Below are 6,045 nucleotides of genomic sequence, written 5' to 3'. Positions count from 1 at the left end.
GCTTTTTAAACCCTTCCCACACTTTTGCAATATTCTAAACAATGTATATAAACTGTAAATGTTCTAAAACAGCACAGAATATCATTATTTCAGCTCCCTGCCTCAGCTGCTCTCTGCCACCTGCAAGCGTTTTCTGCCATGCCCACTGCTCCGCAACAGAGCAGAGATCAGCTGATCAGCTGCAGGAGGAAGCTTATCATGCAGCTGTGGGCTGCACAAAGGTGCAGAGGGTGCTAAATAATCTTAAATAATTTATTTAAAATAAAAATTCCATTCCGATCATGCCAATCATCCATCAATCAGCCAATTGTGTGTCATGTCCAATCTTACTTTGATAAAACCGTGATGGAGAGAGTCTATGAAAAACAGACCGCAAAGTAATGAGGGGCTACTATACCCTAAAAAGGCTAACTGCAGCACTATCTATGCCAACAAGGTGAAAGCATTTTTACAATGCATGCCCCACCTACCAAGATGGCAGTCAGAATATTGCCTGGCACAGTAGCGCAGTTGGTAGAGCTGTTACTTCTCAGTAATATGGTTGCCAAATCAAATCCTGACCAGGGAACTATTTCAGGTGGGGTTTGCCTGTTCTCTTGATGCGTCTGTGAGTTTCCTCTAGGTACTCTGGTTTTCTGCCACAGACCAAACACATGAATAGGTAACTCTATATTTTCCCTAGGTGTGTATTGTTGTCTGTCTCATTTGTTACTTTACTATGTAGTCCTATGATGGACTTGCGACCTGTCTAGAGTTTATCCTGCACAGGGACTGCAGGACATGGGCACCTGCGACCCAGAAAGAAAGAACTGGGTAAAGATAATAGATGAATGGATTGTGATTTAGTCATCATTCCAGTAGAAGAGAGCTAGACCATTTGCAAGTTATAATCAAATGAGGAATTAAATAATTAAAAAAAAAAGTATTTAGATAATGTAGATGAACATATGCATGAGATATATTCATAAATTAAACTGATTCTTTCATTTTTCTGGACCGTATATAATGTACATTGAATTCAGAAATGTAACGTGAGACGTTAATTATCTTTGACTCACCAACGACAGTGGGTCATTTATTAACAGAATCAAAGTTTAACACATCACACATTTACATTAATTGGCAAAATATGGAAAATAACAACATGGCTAATTTTAGCAAGCTGTACAATTTTGATTGACCACACGGCGGTGGTTGAGAACTTTACACAGACATTTCTAAAATATCTGGAATGATTTCTACCTGATAGAAGAATTTTAAAGATGGAAAGATGAAGTTTAGAGGGAGAAAAAGATGGGTGAGGGGGTTTGTTTGTGTCAGCATTCAGAACGGCACTCTCCGGGTTTTTCTCAGCTTCTTCCCCCAGTACACTTAGGTGGTATAAATCAACTCTTTTACCTGGAGATGTCTCCACTGGTATGAAAGTCCATTCAACGCACCCTTTCAGCGTCTCCGTAGGAACAGCTGTGAATCGTCCGAAGTAGTGACGGTATTCCGTCCGACACAGGTTCACCTCACGAGTGGACTTCACATGAGTGGAGTCCATCAGAGTTCCACCCAGAGGTGGAAGATGTTATAATCCCATAAGACTCGGAAGAGCTCTGTGGTCATGTCAGGATTTTCCTGTTTCCCAGCACGAGTTGCAACGACTGAAGCCGGAGCCTGAAGCGACTGGACTTCTGCAAACTCTCCACCCGACTCTCCTCGACACCAAACTCGACTGGTTTGAACTAGGAAGTACCGACATTTTAAAGGGCTCTATTTCCGGTTCATTTGGGAGTTTCTGATTGGTCAATATCGACCAGACAGGGGTGTGTTTTGTGACGTAAGAGGTCACTAGGAGTCAGAAAAACAGCAATAATGTTATGGAACAGATTAAAAATGTTTTTAGAGACAGAGAGAGAAATGTTTGGACGAGTTGGCGGAAAACAGGTGCCAGCTTCTCTATTTACGTCTGAGAGGATTTAAAAACAAGACAGTTCGTTCCAACACTTGTCTGCGTTTGACTCCAACCTTGGACCAACTTACCCTGCTCATTCAAAGACAGAAAATCAGAAAATGCATAATTACTCTGTAACAGACCTTAACATGAATTCTAACTTTGCATGAGGATTAAAAATCATTGTTACTGTTTCACAGTTAATTAAAAATGATTAGTTCACTGCAACATCTAAAATGGTTTGAACTAAAACACTTTGATTATCAAACATTTGTAAAATAGTAATGATAATAGAAAAGAGAGTGTTCTTTCACTTGAACTCTTAAAGAAAGAAAGTCTCAGGATGGGTCAACCTGTATTTCTGGATTCAAATCAATGAAATGACAGTTTCTGTCCCATATGGTCCTAAGGTCAAGGTTTTGACATCAGGCCTAGTTCACTACAATAATGTAAACAAGAAGTTAAAGACGGCAGTCAAATGAGAGGTACAACATATAAGCAGCAAAAGCACATAAAAATAGCCATATAGATTCTGGTCACCAAAGTAAACAACCATAAACCACATTAGTCACTGGAGTGAGTATTTTACACCTCTGAGTTTTAAGGTAGCATGAAACAAATCACCTGGACTTACATGAACACACAAACTTAGTTATAGTGGAAAATCCTTTTGCTGTTTTCTGCAAATCAGGAAATATTGGTAAATGCTGACCATGACTATTTAAAATGGAAGACCAGAGGTCCTGAAACTGTCTCCAACATTTCATCAGGCATGGATAATCTCTTTAAAGGAATGGTGCTCAGAGGAGTTGTATGACCTAAAGGCACAACTTATTTATAACAATGGACTTGCTAATGTGCAACATTGCTCCACTGAAGACCCTGCCATCATGAAACATGTATCCCTATAATTCGCACTGACTGAGGTCTTTTTGTATGCACCAATCATTTTATGATAGCTTTCAGAAAAATAAATAAATAAATAAATAAATAATAGAAGCTCTAATAAAGTAATTAATACCATATTTCCTATATGTTCAATAAAACATGCATAGAGTATAATGTATAAAAACAAATGAGAGTTTTATACTAAAAATTAGATAATATCACTTTTATAAATTACTATGCAGAAACTAAAGTATAAAGTAATCAAAAACATAAAAACATACCTAATGACAGATTTTGAATTCCCTCTAGAGAAAGATCAAGCGACAGGGTGGAAAAGAAATCCTCAGAGATGTGTAAAGTCTGGATAAACAGCCTTGCAGTAGATGTGTACACTAGTACATCAAAGAGAGTGTTTTTTTCTCCCCAATACTCAAAAGGCAAAAAATCAGGTAGTAGTCCCCTACAGCAGTGAAAGTTGCTTTTATACAGTCAGTTCGGACCAATGAAAACTTGTTCTTTACAATACAATTTTATTTCTAAAACATTTTGTAGTATACTAAAGTAGAAACTACCCTGAATGGAACAGCTGTATTCTATAAAGCCCGGTATAAATTTTGAACTTACACATTTAATCATCTACACTGAACAAATGTCCATGTTTTGACATACAGCACGTGTAAAAATAACTATTATTAAAATTAAATTTAAACCTGTAGCCAGTGCATGAATATAATTGCCTTGGTAAAAAATATACTCGCGTTTCTTTTTAGAATGAAAAAAGTGTGACACTGTACATCATGGATGCTGGTAAGTTAATGCATAAAGTTAAGACTAGCTTCTTCAGAAAGTTTCTTGGATTTCTTCTCAGCTCTTTTCTCCCTTTTAGGCAATGAGACATCACTCAAGAGGAGGTGGCACAAAGTTGAGAATTGAGAAGAGGACGCGGTGTCTGGTTGAAGGGTTCTTTACTCTACTTGCTTGTGATATGTCTATGTGCATGTGTTTTGTGTGATTTCTCTCAGCTACCATAGACAGCAGAGCGTACGTGAGGAGCACAGGTGCATTCAGATGCTGTACGTTTATGATCCCAGTGGGATTTACTGCAAAGTCTTTTCCCCCCATCTTCCAGTGATTGCTTTGATTTATTGGGGCTCTGTCAGCACTCATGCAGGGACATTGTAAAAAGGAGCACATCAATTTGCATAGAAATCCTCCCTTGGATTTGGATGAGAGTAGGCCAGGCTTCAAATCTGTTTGGCTGTAAGTGGATCAACCACCATCATGAAGAATTAAAAACCTGTGGAAGCAGACTCTGATTCATGGAGTAGATTCACAATAACACCGCTTGTGTACAAATTGTAGATTGTAAAGCAATACACTGAATGGCAACATGTTTTACCATTGTGCTAATAAAAAGAAGAAATATTTGGCTAAATGTTACTATAAAAATGACTCAGGCTTTTTTCAGGGAGCTAAAATCAAATTTGCCAATGTACAGCTACAAAAGAAAATCTATCTTCTTTCAGTTTTAGGGTTTTGAATATTAGGGACACGTTAAAACGATTGAGGTTGTTACATGGTTTTAAAATTATTGAAATCTGAGGTTAGGTGTACATAAATACACAACAGAGTCCATTAATAAAAACAAAACAAAGCCAAAATGGGAGAGTTGGTCCTAAGCATGAGTGGCAAGAACTCAATTCTTTTGTATGACTTTGGTATCTCATAGTTTATAACAAATGTTGCTCCTCTCACAGAGTTAATGGTTGACTCAATGACAGCATGGTATCCAGGTCCAGGGGTTACAAAAGAAGCCAAAATCATCAGCTCTCCATTAACTTGACAGATGACGATTAGTTGAAGCTGGCTCTGTTAGTATGTGATGGTTCAACTGATGTGTGGAGTTTGGTTGTGTATTATGGACAAACATCTTTACTTTCGTCTCATCTGTCCAATGGACATTTTCCCCAAAACTCACGGTTCATTCAGAAGCAGCTGTGCAAAGTTCCGCGGTCATAATTCACATATTAACTTTAACATTTATCCTGGTACCAGAGGCCTGACGAGCCTGAGATGAACCTCTTGAGAGTGTTTCCAGTTTTTTTCTGAACATTGCATGGTCTGATCATGGGGATTAATTTGTGGGGACGTCCACTTCTGGAAAGATTAACTGTTTTTTTTTTTTTAATTTGTGTTCTACTTGTGACTAATCACTCTCTCTGTCAAATGATGAGGTTATAATTATTTGGAACTGGCGATGTAGCACTTCCCACATTCATAGGCAGCCATGTTGCTTCTCCAAGATCAGAGCTGGTGTCTTTTCTCCTTGGCGCAGTATTAAAGTTTGCCCGGATGCTCCGGCACATCTAACTGCCAGAAGTGCTTTTCTAGAGGTGGTCATACCTGTTAATGACCCTTTAATTCTGTGCATTTGATCAATTGCTACTGTTCTCTTAAATTCCAAGAAAGCAGCAAGGGCAGACATTTTTATTTTTATTTAGCCCAAATCTTTAAAAAAAAAAGTGTTATTTCATAATAAATAATGACTTAGCAGTCTTGAAAGAAAGTAAGCTTCCCTTTTCTCATGACTGTAGGTCTTTTGAATCAAGACAACATTTAAAGTGTATCCACATTAAATATAAAAATAACCGCAAACAAGGTATGTGACTGTACCTGACACATGCAATGTTTTGAAGACTCAATCTTACAAATAATAAAAAAAGTTAACAAAAAATCTTTCAGTGAAAGTAGTCACACTCTTGACTTAAAGAACTCTGGGCAGCATTTGAATTGGCTGAATACACTCAGCACGAGGCATGCGGAAACGTAAAGGAAAAGCCGCCAAACCCCTCCAGGGTGTACTAAAGCAGGAGCCACCTGCTGTTTCGTAACCATCGAGACGAGTCATCTTTATGCTTTCCTGTGATACAAGAAGAGACGATAGATGCGAGGCATGTAGCTTAGCTTGACAGCTTTGTTCAAGCTGGTTTTGTTTGAAAGTTAAATGTCAAATACAAGCAGCAGGACGTACGTATACATTGTGTACAAAGATTTTACTTTTTTCTGAATCAGTGTGACAGTTTTTCACTGAGGAAATCATGATTTTCCGTTTCTTGTCGCTCCACTTTTAGGACGAAAATGATCGACATCACATTGTCATGATGTAAAGTGATACGTCTCTGTTTAGCGTATTTAACAAAACAGCTATCATTTGCGGC

Source organism: Nematolebias whitei, chromosome 18 (assembly GCF_014905685.2).
Source record: "Nematolebias whitei isolate Nwh7 chromosome 18, NemWhi1, whole genome shotgun sequence".
NCBI lineage: Eukaryota > Metazoa > Chordata > Actinopteri > Cyprinodontiformes > Rivulidae > Nematolebias > Nematolebias whitei.
This window is presented reverse-complemented; position numbering follows the sequence as displayed.